This window comes from Equus caballus, chromosome 18, assembly GCF_041296265.1.
Source record: "Equus caballus isolate H_3958 breed thoroughbred chromosome 18, TB-T2T, whole genome shotgun sequence".
NCBI classification, from domain to species: Eukaryota; Metazoa; Chordata; class Mammalia; order Perissodactyla; family Equidae; genus Equus; species Equus caballus.
In genome coordinates this window covers 66,640,143-66,656,851 of record NC_091701.1, presented here as the reverse complement: position 1 = coordinate 66,656,851, position 16,709 = coordinate 66,640,143, and the positions used below count along the sequence as shown (strand labels likewise).

General features: G+C 34.9%; 1 protein-coding gene across 6 annotated transcripts in view; it reads left to right on the top strand.

Moving 5' to 3' along the window:
• COL5A2 (collagen type V alpha 2 chain) overlaps positions 1 to 16,709 on the top strand; it is a 400,743-nt gene that overhangs the window by 22,156 nt on the left and 361,878 nt on the right. The window lies entirely within an intron of this gene.

Genomic DNA, 16,709 nt, shown 5'->3' with positions numbered 1-16,709 from the left:
AACTATTAAAGGTCACCATAGTCACTGAGTTTTATTCTCTGGGTTGCTTCCCTTTTTACGATTTATATCCTATGGTCTTCAGACCAGTATTAAGTATTAATACTCATGGAATTTTTTTTAACAAACAGCTTTATTGAGGTTTAACTGACAAAAACTGTATATATTTAAGGTGCATAATTTGATGTTTTGATAGTCACGTGTGTTTTTAAGAGTCTGATTTGAATGTAGTATGCCAACTCTATTTACATAGTAGTGCTGTCTATGCCCTTTCTTTCAACATCACACCATCTGAGAAGCAAAAAGCAAAAGTGTGCATATGTTCAGGCACTATAGTTTATAGTACAATGGGCAGGATATTAAGGTCTGTGAGACTGAATTAACTTACCATTAGCTTCAGCTTCACCTATAGCCTCTTATTTCAGGTAACTTAGTATTATTTTTACTCAGATTTGTATTCACTTACCTTTATCCTTTACTTAGAAAGAAGAATGGCCATCTGACTTGAAAGGGTCCCTTGTGCTAAATAATTGGCTAAATAATACAGCACAGTTTTTTACAACACGAGACATTAGAGTGGGTTTCATCTTGATCTGTAAATCAAACACACGAATCTAGGTCAAGGGTAGCCAGGCAAATAGAACCAGTCAACCCAATTTTGGTTTGAATAGCCTTAAGTAATGGCTTCTACTTCTCACCATCAAAAATACTGCATCCATCCTCAGTGAAAGATCATTAAACTGCCATCACAAGATCTGGAGTTTAAGTTGCTATTACTGGAAAGGCAACCTTAATATTTTTCTTTTCCCAGAAAATGAAAAACAGAAAAACTCTCATTTCCTGACTACATGTCAACTGTTACAAATGTCTTAAAGCAAAGAAAATGGAGCCTGCATTTGTTCAGAACAACAGTGCTAGTAAAAAAGTGTTGTCTTGCTGTAATATTCCTGCAAGCTAATTTATTTGTTGCTTTAGAAAGAAATTCTGTTTTCATTAAAATTATGTCTCTGGGTAGGTGATTCATAAACAGAGGACCTGGAAATGGAATCAGTCTCTTGAGCCTATTTACATTCTTAATCATACACAGCTGCTGAGTTGATGGAAGATTTTGGATTTTTCAAAGGCAGAGTCTTATCGTTTGTGATTAAAATGTTCGATCATGGTCACATTAAAACAATGCCAAGTGAAATAATCGTAGAAAACTAAGTTTTGAGGAAGGTAGATATCACTTTCAATGCGTGGTGAACCTCTTTTAGGTATTTTGAACTCAGCTTTTAGCACATTTTAAAAACTTTTCCTTTGATACAGAACAGCTGTGGCTATGTTTTGAGTGATATAAACATTCTCCTCCACCCCCTCCTTATTCTTACACTTTCCAGGCTCAAGGCAAAGGATTTAAAAACTTTGCGTTTTCTTCGTATTATGCACTTCCTGCAACTATTTACCTTTTTAACTAGATAACACTTTATGAGAAAACTTTTACAGAGAGAGAGTTTAAACACCTACTTGAAGCAAATAACCCAAACATGGTTGAAAAACATTAACCATTTTCTTGAAAATTTAATACAATCTTAAAACATCTTCTTATAGTGTAGCCATTGACAAGTTTTCAAATGCATTTCCTTCTTGGACAGAACTTGGCCAACACAGACAGTATAAATTAGTACATAATCAGTAGATATTTGCATTGAAGCAGGCAAGCCAATTAGAATTCTTTTCTCTTTGAGTTTATAGGAAGCGATCCTTCCAGTTTCTTCAACCACTGTAATTTACAGCTCCATCTTTCTTGCTTTTGTGATGATTTGTCTATGGGCTTTTTGTCTGAACAGTGTTAGGATCTTGGATCATCACTGATGAATTTCCCACACCTTAGAAGCTGTATTAACAAATTAATACTGTTTCCTGGCATCTTGTCTTTGAATAACATCATGTGCAAGTAGCTTTTAATATATAAGTAATCTAGTCTAAACCAATTTTCAAACAATTTTCCTGGTCTTAGGGTTAGAGGTCAGAGCTGGGTCAATCATGTTTAGCTACAGAACTTTTTCCTATAGAAATTTTCTTCTAAGACCTCAGGAAGCTCCTTTTTTGGTAGAGTTTGGGAGAGGGAAGAACTTGATTTTAGACTAAGGAGAAGTAGAAGGATAAGATTATAATTTGTGGCAGGAAATATGCACTATAAAACTAACTTTTAGATTTTACCAATATATATATATTTTTTTTGCTTATCTCTGCCCTATAAATATCACTTATGTAGGCAGTAATTCAATTTTTTTTTAAAGATTTTATTTTTTCCTTTTTCTCCCCAAAGCATCCCAGTACATAGCTGTATATTTTTAATTGTGGGTCCTGCTAGTTGTGGCATGTGGGATGCCACCTCAGCATGGCTTGATGAGTGGTGCCATGTCTGTGCCCAGGATCTGAACCAGCGAAACCCTGGGCTGCCGAAGCAGAGCGCACAAACTTAACCACTCGGCCATGTGGCTGGCCCCTATGCTTTTTTTTTTTGTGAGGAAGATTTACCCTAAGCTAACTTCTGCTGCCAATCTACCTCTTTTTATATGAGAGCCACCACCACAGCATGGCCACCAGCAGACAAATGGTATAGGTCTGTGCCCAGGAACCCAACCTGGGCCGCCAAAGCGGAATGCGCCAAACTTAAGCACTAGGCCACCGGAGCTGGCCCCACAATATCTGCTTTTTGATGGTCTTGGATGTTTCTGAACATAGTCAACGTTTAGTAGTGTCTGAGAAGGTATTATTTCACCTCTTCGTTTTACTTGAGAAATATATCGGTACCAAAAAATACAATACTTTAGAAGGAATATATCTTAAATAGTATGAATTCTTGATTTTTAGAAGTATAGCATAAAAATTAAAATGAGATTGAAATAAAAATTGCCAATTTGCAACACATTATTGATGATGGATTTTCTGTTACTTTGAACTTATTATTCATTTATTAAAAGATTTAATGTTAGGATTTGTAAATGTGAAAATTAATTATTGTTTGTGAATATACTTTGATTTTAGCTGAAGTATGTTGTGTACATATTTTCCTTTAATCATTCTATGAAGTGGTTGCAAACTCCAGGAAAAACTAAGCTATTCATACTCATTGCTTTGAAAAGAAGTAAGAATTTCAAATCATGCAACAGATAATTCATTAGTCCAAAAAATAGTTCTTACAGGATAACAAACGTTGACTAAGTTTTGGCAGTGGCTTTAGAAGTTGTCAGAAGAACCTTGAGACAACAGAGATTTTTGACTGAAATGTGTTATGATTCTATATTGGGTTCGTGCTTATAGATACCCATCTGATCCTACGTGCATTTTCCACTGTGAGTGTGAAATAAGTTGTGTGCAAGAGTTTGTCTTTTTTGATTTACCACAGTATTATGTTACATGCCTCTGCTTTGTATTTTTCTCCTAGTTCTTTTAGACCTGTATTGCCTGCGTGCCTCCCCGGTAGCCAACATGTAGAATGTTCTGTAGAGTGCAATAATCTTAAGCAAGTTCTGTGACACTCAACTCTGTTAAATTGCAAATGGATATCCTATGTCATTTTTTTGTGTTTCTTTTTATCATTCAGTTAATCCTAATATTTTCCAGTTAGTAATAATTATATTGATAATAATGGCTAATACTTATAGAGAACCTCTTATATGCCAGCAAAGTACTTTCGCTAGATTATCTGATTGATTTCTCACAGCTACCCTATAAAGTAGATATAGTTAGTATTTTATAGGTGAGAAAACTGGGGCACACAAATATTAAATAATTCATCCAAAATCATGTAAGTAGCAGTTGGCAGAATCAATATTTGTATCCAGTCTATTTTCAGAGGAAAAAATTAGAAGAATGTAAATATTTGGTAATGAAATTAGTGTGAATCACCTAAGTCTTATGCACAAAACATAAACAAGAAAAACAAGTGCAGTTGACTTAAAATAAATTAAAATATTTTTTAAAAAGGTAGAACACCCAAGTCCCACATTTGTTTTCTTAGAATTCCTTTTGAATAGAAAAGGCAGTACATGCTCATAAATGAAAAACCAGACATCTAACAAAAGAAAAGTGTAAAGAATGCCCATAGTCCATCTGAGACACACTATTAATTATTAACAGAAATACTACATCTCTTTAGATACCTTATATGTATAGATTTTGCATATTACTGAATTTTTACAAAAATAGAACCTTACCACGTATGTATTATAATTTGCAATGTTTTCTCAAACAGTTCATTACATCAAAACACCTGCCAGACTCATAAGTATACTTGGATAACTCAGGATAATGTGGTTAATTGAATGTGTTAAGATTTACCTGGAGTGCCCTTCATTACTACCTGCCACTGTGGTTCTGTTCTACATGAGGTCAAGGGAATAGTACAGATGGTGATTATATCTTGTATGGCAGATAATTAGACAGATTTTTATTTCTTCTATACCTCTACTAATTAATTAGGTTGTTTCAACTTTATACTAACATAGCAAAAAGCAGGATTAATTTACCAAAATATATATATACATACTTTTATATATTTATGTAAAGTAAAAACTAGAATACCTCCAAACATCTGAAAAAGTAGAAAATATTATAAGATACCTAAAGTGTTAATTATAGCAAAGTTATAAATATTCCAAAAAACATCCCCACTATTTGGGGATATTTATTTTAGACCAAAGAGTTGTTTTGCCCAAATTATTGTGTCTACTAATTTGCTTTCAGTCTTGCTTTTGAAGTTGTATACTACTCTTATGGAGCTTGTATCAATTAGACATAATTGTGGACAAGGAGGAAGAAATGGATTATATTATCCTTGGGACAATGGTTCTTAACCTTGACTTCATACTGGTATTACCCGGAAAGCTTTAAAAATACTAATGCCAGAGATTCTGATTTAATTATTCTGGGCTATAGCCTGGGCAACATGTTTTTAAAATCTTCTTAGATACTGATAATATTAAATATTTGTGAAATTGTGGAACAAATGAAAATCTCATACGTTGCAAGTGGGCAGGTAAAATGGTACAACTGCTTTGGAATACAGTTTGTTTCTTATAAAGATCTACATACAGTTCTTACATGATTCAGCAATTCCACTTGTAGGTATTTATTTAGAGAATTGAAAATGGATGGCCACACAAAGACTTGTGCAAGAATATTCTTGGCAGCTTTATTCACCGTCAGCAAATAGTCATAGTAGCCCAAGTGTCCTTCAGTAGGAGAATGGTTAAACACATTGTAGTACATTCGTACAATGGAATTCTACTCAGCAATAGAAAAGATGAACTACTCAAGCATTCAGCAACATGAGTGATGGTAGGCAGGATCCTAGATGGCTCCCAAGATTTTTGCCCCTGTGTGTGTACACATTTCTGTATAATTCCCTTGAGTGTGGGTGGAACCTGTGAGTATGATGAGATATCATTCATGTGATTCTTATGTTACATGGCAAAAGAGAGATCATTATGGGTGAACCTCACCTAAACAAATTAGTCCTTTAAAAGAAGAGAATTTTCTCTAGCCAGTTACAGGAAAAGAAATCAGAGAGACATGCTCCAGCTGACCTGGAAGAAAACAGACATTTGTGTTGTGAACTGCCTATGGGGGCCGTGTGGCAGGGAACCTGAGGTGGCCTGTAGGAGCTGAAAAGGATCTCCAGCCAACAACTAGCAGGAACAATAACGGCCTCAGTTCTACAATTACAAGAAAATGGATTCTGACAACAACTAGTGAGCTTAGAGCCCCAGATGAGAACTTGCAGCCCTAGCTGACAGCTTGATTTCAGCCAAGGAGACCCTGAGCAGAAAATCCAGCCATGCTACCTGGACTTCTGACCCATAGAAACTGTGAAATATAGACTTGTATTGTTTTAAGCTGCTAAATTTGTGGTAAGTTACACAGGAATAGAAAACTGATATATGGATGAATCCCACAGATGTTATGCTGAGCAAAAGAAGCTGGACAGAAAATAATATGAACTGTATGATTCCATTGATATGAAATTCTAAAGCAGTTCTAAATAAGGAAAGTTTCTGAGTAGGTGGAAGTATTCTGTCTTGTGGTAGGATGTGAATTACATGGTTGTGTCCACGTATCAGAATTCTACTTCTAAGATTTTTGCACTTCAATGTATGTAAATTTTACCTTAAAACTGTTAAGAATAATGATAATTGAGTGGGGATGGAGTGGGGAATGGCTGAAGAAATGGGTAAAACAAGAATGGCTAAATACTGATAATTAATGAAGTCACGTAATGGGTACACGAGGGTTAATGTACTATGATTACTTATATATGTTTGACATATTTTGTAGTAGTAAAAAAAAAAAAGTTTCTTATATGATTCTAATGCGGCCAAGTCTGAGAATCACTGATCTAAGTGGATTAGAGAAGAGCAAGTTGTGTTATGCAAAGCTTGGGCCTGGACACACTTTCTGGAGAATTAGAAAACAGTGTCCTAATATCAGAGGAATTCAGTTTATCCGGTCTCACCTCTCTCATCATCTCCAAGTATACTGATGAAGAGATTGAGACCCGTGGGGCTAAGTGTCTAAGTTCAAACAGTACTCGTAATGGTGGAACTAGGGCTAAAACTGGGAAAAGATAAACCTTGTCTCTTGATATGCCCTGGAGATTCCCCGGTGGTTCTTTCTCTCTTTTCTCTTTTGGTGGCTTGGCAAAAACTTGGCTCAGCAGAAGGAGCATGCCTGTTCAATGTGAGAACAAGGTCTCTCACTGATACCTGCTGTATTGCTAATACCTTATCTGAGCTCCAGAGGTTCCCCTTTTCTTCAAACATTTCTTCAGCCAGGAAACTCCCATTGTTACATAGTCCACCTGAAGTTTATCTTGCCCCTGTACCACTTGACAATGATACAAGGGCAGGGTTCCTTTCTTGGGTACTTCACGTGATGAATCTAGCTGTGCCCACCCCAGGTACTCTACTCTGTGGGATTATGAGCACTTTGGGTATCATGTATAATCTGCTGTTTTCACCTTGTAAGTTTTCTTTTCAATAAACCTTACTTTATGCTTATGCCATGTGTTTCTAGGGCTGTTTTTCTGTTTCCCTTGAACAATAGTTGTTGACCATGAAGGGAAACACACTACTCATTCCAGTGTTAATGATATTTTTTGTAAGTGGTGGGATAGTTCAACTGGAAATATCTGCTTTTTTGGCTGTGTCAAGTCACTATCAGACCTGTAATTGGTAGCTCTTGGCTCTGCCAGCCACCATAACCCCAGAGTACTTAAGCCCAATAACTCAGAATTCCCAAAACAATGGATGTGCTAAGAAAGAAAAAACTAGGGGAGATAACTTGGAAAGATGTCAACATTTCCGAATGTCCTAGATGCTGGAGCATTTTTGTGGGATCGTGGATTTTCTTTTCCTTCTCTTTTTTTCAGATTGCATTCTTGATATGGACATTCTGAGCTACCTGAGCCTAGTATGGATGCACCAATGGTGTGGCTATAAATGTTTTTTAAGATTGAAAATTTAAGTGCCATAGTATAGAAGGAAGAGAGTAGCCAAAAGCCAATGGATTAAAAAATGAAATTAAAAAGAAAGTTTGCATTAACGCCAATGGTTGACTAAGTTATTTAAAACTAATTCTTCTGTTGAGAATGATTATAAAATCTGGATAAAACATTAAGAAGAAAAGAGCATCTATATGAAGGCATCAGATAGCTACCAAGTATTTTTAAGCCAAGATCTAAAGGAAGAGGGAAACTAACAAAAATGAGGCCAGCATTTGGGGAGGGGATATTTTCTCCCTCAAGGAAACTGAAAATTTCAAAAGTGAAAGCAGTGTTTGGAAGACTGAGAAGCTGAGGAGAGCTTCCTTGAGTATTGTGGAGATGAAAGTATAGAAATTGGAACTGAGGATTTGTCAGGGAGGTCGGCTTCTGGTCAATAGCCTATCTTTTCAGTTGGGACCCTCAAGGCTTCATCCCAGAGGAAGGATAAATCAGAAATAGACTAGCCGTGGAGGCCAGCAACTGAAGGTCAGTTTCAAATTACTTGATTGGATTAGGCAAACTTTAAATTTGCCTGCTGGTGACTGGATTAAAGCAAACTTTGCTTGATTGGATTAAAGCAGACTTTTCTTAGTGCAATGCTTGACAAAAGCAAAAGTAAATTCTCTGGAAGGAGATAATACCACCCAGATCCTCAAATTACCTTTACAATTTTTTAAAATCTGCAATGTCTGTCACCCAATAAAAACCTAATCCATTCATACAGAAAGAAAAGAATTGACCCAAACCAAACATCATAGAAATACATGCTCAGGAGGTCCAGGTGCTGGTGTTACCCAACACAGACTTTAAAATAGCTATGATTAATAGTCAAGGAGGAAGAATTTTGGCAGCAAACTATTGACTGTAAAAAAAAAAAAATCAAAAGAAATGATAGAATACAAAATGAATATCTGAAATTAAGAACTTAATGAATAGCTTAACAGCGTATTTGTTACAGCTAAAGAGAGAATTAGCAATTTGGTAGAGAATAAGAAAGTGTTCAGGCAGAAACACAGAAACAAAAAAATAAAAAATGTAGGAAAGAATACCAGAGAAGTATAAGACAAAGTGCAAAGGTCTGACGTATGTGTAGTTAGAGTTCCAGAAGAAGAAAGAGAATGGGGCAGAAGCAATATTTTAGGAGATTATGGCTGAGAAATTTCCAAAACTGATTAAATAAGTCAAGCCATATATTCAAGAAGTGCTGTGGACTCTGAGCAGGATAAATATGAATAAAAAAACTAATTCCGGCAAATCATAGTAAAACTGAAAATCATAGCAAAAAAAAAAATCATAAATTCAGAACAAGATATTTATTGTTGCCAAGTGAACCACAGTGTCTTACAGAGGACTTTTCGACAGAAACAGTGAAAGGCAGAAGATACTGGAATTATAACAGTGCAAAAAATATTATATATCATATATATTGGGCACAAAAATTCTATTCTACAAAATACATCCTTTAAAAAGGAGGGTAAAATAAAGATTTTAAATAAAGACTGAAAGAATTTATCCCCAGAAGATCTGTACTAAAAGAAATAGTAATGAAGTACTTTATGCAGAATGAAAATACTTCTACCTGGAAGCATGAAAATGAAAAGAGAAATGAAACTCTATGGAAAGAGTAAATATATGTCTACATCCAAATGGTTTGTATTGCATTAACCAATGCTAATAAGACGCCCCTGCTTTTAAAACACATAACAAAACAGCAGAAAATATGAGAAAGGAGAAATGCAGTTCAATTATTTAAAGTTCTTACATTGTTTAAGAAATGGTAAAAACACTATTAGACTTAAAAAAATTAAGGAAACGTAATTGTAGAGTAACTTTTAATAGTGAAAAAAATGTATAACTAAGTAGCTAATAGGAAGAAAATAAAATAATAAAAACTACATAATCCAAAATGCAAGAAAGAAAAGAAAACAAATACTAATATGAAAGACTTACCCCAAAAGAGATCAGTCATTGCACTAAATGCAAACAGATAAAATACACCAATTAAAAGGCAAAGATTGTCAGACTGGATACAAAAACAAATCCCAACTATGCTCTGCTCTGACCCTCACAGGTTAAATATAAGCATACAGAAATATTGAATGAAAAAGGATTAAAGAAGATATATCCTGCAAATAGCAACCAAAAGAAAATTGGTGTAACTTAACTAGTATCAGACAAACTAGACTACAAAACAAGAAGCATTATAAGTTATAAGGAGAGGTAAATCATAACGATAAAAGATTCAATCTTTTAGGAAGATATAATAATTTAAAATTGTGTGTATCTAATGAAATAACTGTAATCTATGTAAAACAAACATTGATTGTACTTAATGCAAACATGGACAAAACCACAATTAAAGTGAGAGATTTTTAGCATAACTTCTATAAATAACTGATAGATTGAGCAGACATAGAAGAATATAGGAGATTTGAGTAATAACAAGCATTATCTAATATGTAAATTTGTTTACACACATATAAAACTACACCTAGAAACTGTAGAATACATATATAAGATATTTGCCACATGCTTGGCTACAAAGCAAATCTCAATACATTTCATAAGATCGAACATCACAATATGTTCATTGAGCACAGTTGAATTATTCTAGAAATCAATGACTAAATGCCAACTAGAAGCTTTCCAAGTGTTTGGAAATTAAGAAATACTATTATGAATAATCCATGAATTTAAAGAAGAATTGCCGTAAAGATTAGAAAACATTTCAAACTGAATGCTAATGGAAATATGACATATTAAAATTTGTGGAATGCAGCTAAAAGTGCTACTGAGACATGAACTCATGGTGTTGAATAAACACAGAAAAAGGGCTAAAAATCAGTGATTCATCTCAAAAGTATTAGACAGCAAATTAAATTCAAAGAAAGTAAAAGACATAAAGAACGTAAGAGCAGAAATTAATAAAATGGAAAATAAATATGCAATTGAGAAAATAAAAGAGCCAACATTAGATTCTTAAAAAAAGACTAATAAAATTGATAATCCTTTGGTGTGATTAATCAAGGAAAAGAGAAAGAAGGCAAAAATGTCCAATATTGGGATTAAAAAGGGGACATCACCACTGATCCTACAGACACTAAAGTGATGACAAGGTAATAGTATAAACAAATTTGGAAATTTAGATGAACAAATTCCTCAAAACTCAACAAAATTGGCATGAATGAAAAAGAAAATGTGAATCCTCCTAGATATTAAAGAAATAGAATCAATAATTGAAAGCATTCCCATCTGGGATTTTTTACCTTTAAATCTCCAGTACAAAGTATGTGGAATGCCTGGTTTATACCAGTGCTCACATGATACTAGTTGAATGAGTATGTAAATCTCTAGTATTGAAATATTCTCACTGCATTGCTCATATTTTTTTATGCATCTGTCTCTCCTATTAAATCCTTGAATGGAGTGTAGTGGCTTAGCCAGTTTTGTATCCCCAGCATCCAGTACCAGTATTTATAACTGGTCAATAAAGGTTTGTTGAATAATTGAATTAAAACGGAAGAGAGCTACTAATGTTTACTGAGTGCCTTCTACACATCAGGAACTATACTAGGGACACTTAAATAATTGTCTTACTTATTCTTAATGGTACTTTTATGAGAGGGGAATTTTTAGTCCCATGGGGGAACTACATCTTAAATCAGCTAATTAACTTGCTCATGCTCAGAAGTGGCAGGGCCAGGATTTGAATTTGGATTTGAACTGTGTTCAAAGTCTGTTTCTCTCCACTATCCTAGTGGTTTCCAAATTGACTGCATGCACCCTAGAGGGGTACTTAATTGAGGAAAGAAAATTGTAGAAAGGAGCAAACTGAGGATGAGAGAGGTTAAATAATTTGTCTGAGATCACACACTTCAGCTTTTTCCTCTAGTACATGTACCATTAAGAAAATTTCTAGGGGCCAGCCTGGTGGTGCAGTGGTTAAGTTTGCATGCTCTGCTGTGGCAGCCCAGGGTTCGCCAGTTTGGATCCTGGGCATGGACCTATGCACCGCTTGTCAAGCCATCTGTGGCAAGCATCCCACATATAAAAAACAGAGGAAGATGGGCATGAATGTTAGCTTAGGGCCAATCTTCCTCAGCAAAAAGAGGAGGATTGGTGGTGGATGTTAGCTCAGGGCTAATCTTCCTCAAAAGAAAAACTATAAATATCTTAAACTTTATAAAGTTTTGTAAAGCTAATACCAGTGACAAATTGGTAATAAAGATTCCTGTATCTGACCAAAAAGGTCTTGGTTTCTACTTTTACTCAAATATCCTGATTCCCATCTAGTAGAAGCTTTATATATGTTCTTTTTAAATAGTATATTCTAAATACCAAGAAAACAACAACAAAAATTTAGCTGTCACTTTTCATGCAAAATTGTGAAGTTAGCCAATAGCTTCTTTTTTAAAATTATTTTATTGAGGTCATAATGGGTTATAACTGTGACATTTCAGGTGTAATTTGTTGTTTATCAGTTTCTGTATGGCCTGCACCGTGCTCACCACCAGTAGTCTAACTTTTATCCATCACCGTATATATTTGCCTCTTTACCCCTTTCACTCACTCACCAATGCCCTTCCCCTCTGGTAACCACTAATCTGTTCGCTTTGTCCATGTGTTTGTTTATCTTCCACATATGAGTGAAATCATGTGGTGTTTGTCTTTCTCTGTCTGACTTATTTCACTTAACATCATACCCTCAAGGTCCGTCCATGTTGTTGCAAATGGGACAATGTCGTCTTTTTTTTTTTTTTTTAACAGCTGAGTGCTAGTGCATTATATATGTATACCACGTCTTTATCCATTCATCAGTTGATGGGCACTTGGGTTGCTTCCATGTCTTGGCTATTGTGAACAATGCTGCAATGAACATAAGAGTGCATAAAACTCTTTGAATTGTTGATTTCAAGTTCTTTGGATAAATACCCAGTAGTGGGATAGGTGAATCATATGATATTTTTTTTTAAAGACTGGCACCTGAGCTAACAACTGTTGCCAATCTTCTTCCTTTTTTTCCCCTTCTTCTTCTCCCCAAAGCCCTCCAGTACATAGTTGTATATTTCTAGTTGTGAGTGCCTCTAGTTATGCTGTATAGGACACCACCTCAGCATGGCCTGATGAGTGGTGCCGTGTCCGTGCCCAGGATCCAAACTGGTGAAACCCTGGGCCGTCAAAGCAGAGCACGTGAACTTAACCACTCAGCCATGGGCTGGCCCCTCATATGGTATTTCTATTTTTAACTTTTCGAGAAATTTCCATACTGTTTGCCATAGTGGCTGCTCCAGTTTTCATTCCCACCAAAAGTTTATGAGGATTCCCTTTTCTCCACATCCTCTCCAACATTAGTTATTTTTTGTCTTGGTAATTATAGTCATTCTAACATGTGTAAGGTGATATCTCATTGTAGTTTTGATCTGCGTTTCTGTAATGATTAGTGATGTTGAACATTTTTCATGTGCCTGTTGGCCATCTGTACATCTTCTTTGGAAAAATGTCTATTCATATCCTCTGCCCATTTTTTGATCGAGTTGTTTGTTTTTTTGTTGTTGAGTTGTATGAGTTCTTTATGTATTTTGGAGATTAACCCCTTGTTGGATATATGATTTGCAAATATTTTCTCCCAGTTGGTGGGTTGTCTTTTTGTTTTGTTCCTGTCCTGGTTTCCTTTGCCTTGCAGAAGCTCTTCAATTTCATGCAGTCCCATCTGTTTATTTTTTCTTTTGTTTCCCATGCCTGAGTAGACATGGTATTCAAAAAGATGCTCCTAAGACCGATATCAAAGAGTGTAGTGCCTCTGTTTTCTTCTAGGAGTTTTATAGTTTTACATTCAAGTCTTTAATCCATTTCGAATTAATTTTTGTCTGTGGTATAAGGTGATGGTCTACTTTCATTCTTTTGCATGTGGCTGTCCAGTTTTCCCAAGAGCATTTATTGAAGAGACTTTCCTTTCTCCATTGTGTGTTCTTGGCTCCTTTGTCAAAGATTAGCTGTCCATACATGTGTGGTTTTATTTCTGGGCTTTCAGTTCTGTTCCATTGATCTGTGTGTCTGTTTTTGTACCAGTACCATGCTGTTTTAATTACTATAGCTTTGTAGTATATTTTGAAGTCAGAGATTGTGATGCCTCCAGCTTTGTTCTCTTTTCTGAGGATTGCTTTCAGTATTCTAGGTCTTTTGTTGTTGGGCTTCTTTGTTCTATTTCCATGAAGAATTTCATTGGGATTGCATTGAATCTGTAGATTGCTTTAGGTAATATGGACATTTTAACTATGTTTATTCTTCCAATCCATGTGCTTGGAATATCTTTACATTTCTTTATGTCATCTTTGATTTCTTTTAGTAATGTCTTGTGGTTTTCAGTGTATAGGTCTTTCACCTCCTTGGTTAAATTTATTTCTAGATATTTTATTCATTTTATTGTGATTGTAAATGGGATTATATTCTTGAGTTTACTTTCTGCGAGTTCATTATTAGTGTATAGAAATGCAACTAGTTTTTTAAAGTTGATTTTGTACCTGGCAACTTTGTAGTAGTTGTTGATTATTTCTATTAAGTTTCTGATGGAATCTTGAGGAGTTTCTATATATCGAATCTTGTAATGTGCAAATAGCAAGAGTTTCACTTCTTCCTTTCCAATTTGAATACCTTTTATTACTTTTTCTTGCCTAAATGCTCTGGCCAAAACCTTCAGTACTATTTTGAATAGGAGTGGTGAGAGTGGGCACACTTGTCTTGTTCCTGTTCTCAGAGGGATGGCTGTCAATTTTTCACAGTTGAGTATGATGTCTGTGAGTTTGTCATATGTGGCCTTTATTATGTTGAGGTACTTTTCTTCTATACCCATTTTATTGAGAGTTTTTGTCAAAAATGGATGTTGGATCTTGTCAAATGATTTCTCTGCATCTATTGACATGATCATGTGATTTTTATTCCTCATTTTGTTAACATGGTGCCTCACATTGATTGATTTGTGGATGTTGAATCATCCCTGCATTCCTGGTATATGTCCAACTTGATCATGGTGTATGATCCTTTTAATGTATTGCTGTATTTGGTTTGTCAATATTTTGTGGAGAATTTTTGCATCTATGTTCATCAGCAATATTGGCCTGTAATTTTCCTTGTTTATGTTGTGCTTGTCTGGTTTGGGGATCAAGGTGATGTTGGCCTCATAGAATGAGTTAGGAAGCATTCTGTCTTTTTCAGTTTTTTGGGATAGTTTCAGAACGATAGGTATTAAATCTTCTTTGAATGTATGATAGAATTCTCCAGAGAAGCCATTTGGTCCTAGATTTTTGTTTTTGGGGAAGTTTGTGATTACTGTTTTAATCTCTTTACTTGTGATTGGTCTATTCAGATTCTCTGTTTCTTGTTGATTCAGTTTTGGGAGGTTGTATGTGTCTAAGAATTTGTCCATTTCTTCTAGGTTATCCAATTTATTGGCATATAGTTTTTCATAGTATTCTCTTACAATCATTTGTATTTCTGTGATATTTGCTGCAATTTCTCCTCTTTCATTTCTAATTTTATTTCTTTGAGGCTTCTCTCTTTTTTTCTTAGTGAGTCTGGTTAAGGGTTTGTCAGTTTTTTCTTCTCAAAGAAGCAGCTCTTAGTTTCGTTGATCTTTTCTACTGATTTTTTGGTTTCAATTTCATTTACTTTTGCTTTAATTTTTATTATTTTCCTCCTTCTGCTGACTTTGGACTTTGTTTGTTCTTTTTCTAGTTCTGTTAGGTGTAGTTTAAGTTACTTATTTGAGATTTTTCTTGTTTGTTGACATGGGCCTCTGTATTGCTATGAATTTCCCTGTTAGAACCACTTTTGCTGCATTCAATAAGAGTTAGTGTGATGTATTTACATTTTCATTTGTCTCCAGGTATTTTTTGATTTCTCCTTTGATCCAATAGTTGTTAAATAGCATACTGTTTAGCCTCCGCATGTTTGTGACTTTTGCAGCTTTTTTTCTTGTAGTTGATTTCTAGTTTCATAGCATTTTGGTTGGAAAAGATGCTTGATATGATTTCAGTCTTCTTAAATTTATTGAGGCTTGCCTTGTTTCCCAACATATGGTCTATCTTTGAGAATGTTCCATGTGTACTTGAGTAGAATGTGTATTCTGCTGTTTGGAAATGAAATGTCTTATATATATCTATTAAGTCCATCTGGTCCAGTTTTTCATTTAATTCCACTATTTCCTTGTTGAGTTTCTGTCTGGGTTATCTATCCATTGATGTAAATAGGGTGTTGAGGTCCTCTGCTATTATTATGTTGCTGTTAATTTCTCCCTTTAAGTCTGTTAATAGTTGTTTTATGTACTTTGGTGCTCCTGTGCTAGGTGCATATGTAATCATAAGTGTTATGTCCACTTGGTGGAATGTCCCTTTTATCATTGTATACTGCCCCTCTTTGTCTCTCTTTGTCTTTTTTATCTTGAAGTCTGCTTTGTCTGATTTAAGTATGGTAACACTTGTTTTCTTTTGTTTGTCATTTGGTTGGAGCATCATCTTCCATCCCTTCACTCTGAGCCCATGTTTGTCTTTAGAGCTGAGATGTGTTTCTTGGAGACAGCATATGGTTGGGTCTTGTTTTTCAGTCTGTCCAGCCACTATGTTTCTTTTGATGTTGGAATTCAATCTATTTACATTTAGAGTGATTATTAATATGTGAGGGCTTAATATTACAATTTTATCTCTTGTTTTCCTGTTGTACTATATTTCCCTCATTTCTCTTCCCGTGTATTTCTGATTTCCATTTCAGTTTGGTGATTTTCTGTGATGGTTTTCTCATTTTTCTCTTTATTTATCATTTTTGTCTCTGTTCTGATTATTTGTTTGGTGGTTACCATGAAGTTTGTATAAAAGATCTCATTGATGGGATAGACCATTTTCTGATTGCCTCATATCTCCATTAGCCTAAGCAGGTTCCATCTCTTTCCTCTTCTCCTTCTCAGTTATTGTTGTGACAAATTATTTCATTCTGTTTTATGTTGATTTGTGATTTAAATGAAATGTTTATAGTTATTTTTGATGCTTTCCTTCTCTCTGTCTTTGATGTTGTAATTGTTTGCTTACCTGTTCTAATAGCTGTAATTTTCTGATTTTGTCCATCTATTTATCTCTTTGCTGAATGTTTTATAAACCTTTTCCTTTTTGTTTCTGGTAGGAGAGCATTCTTG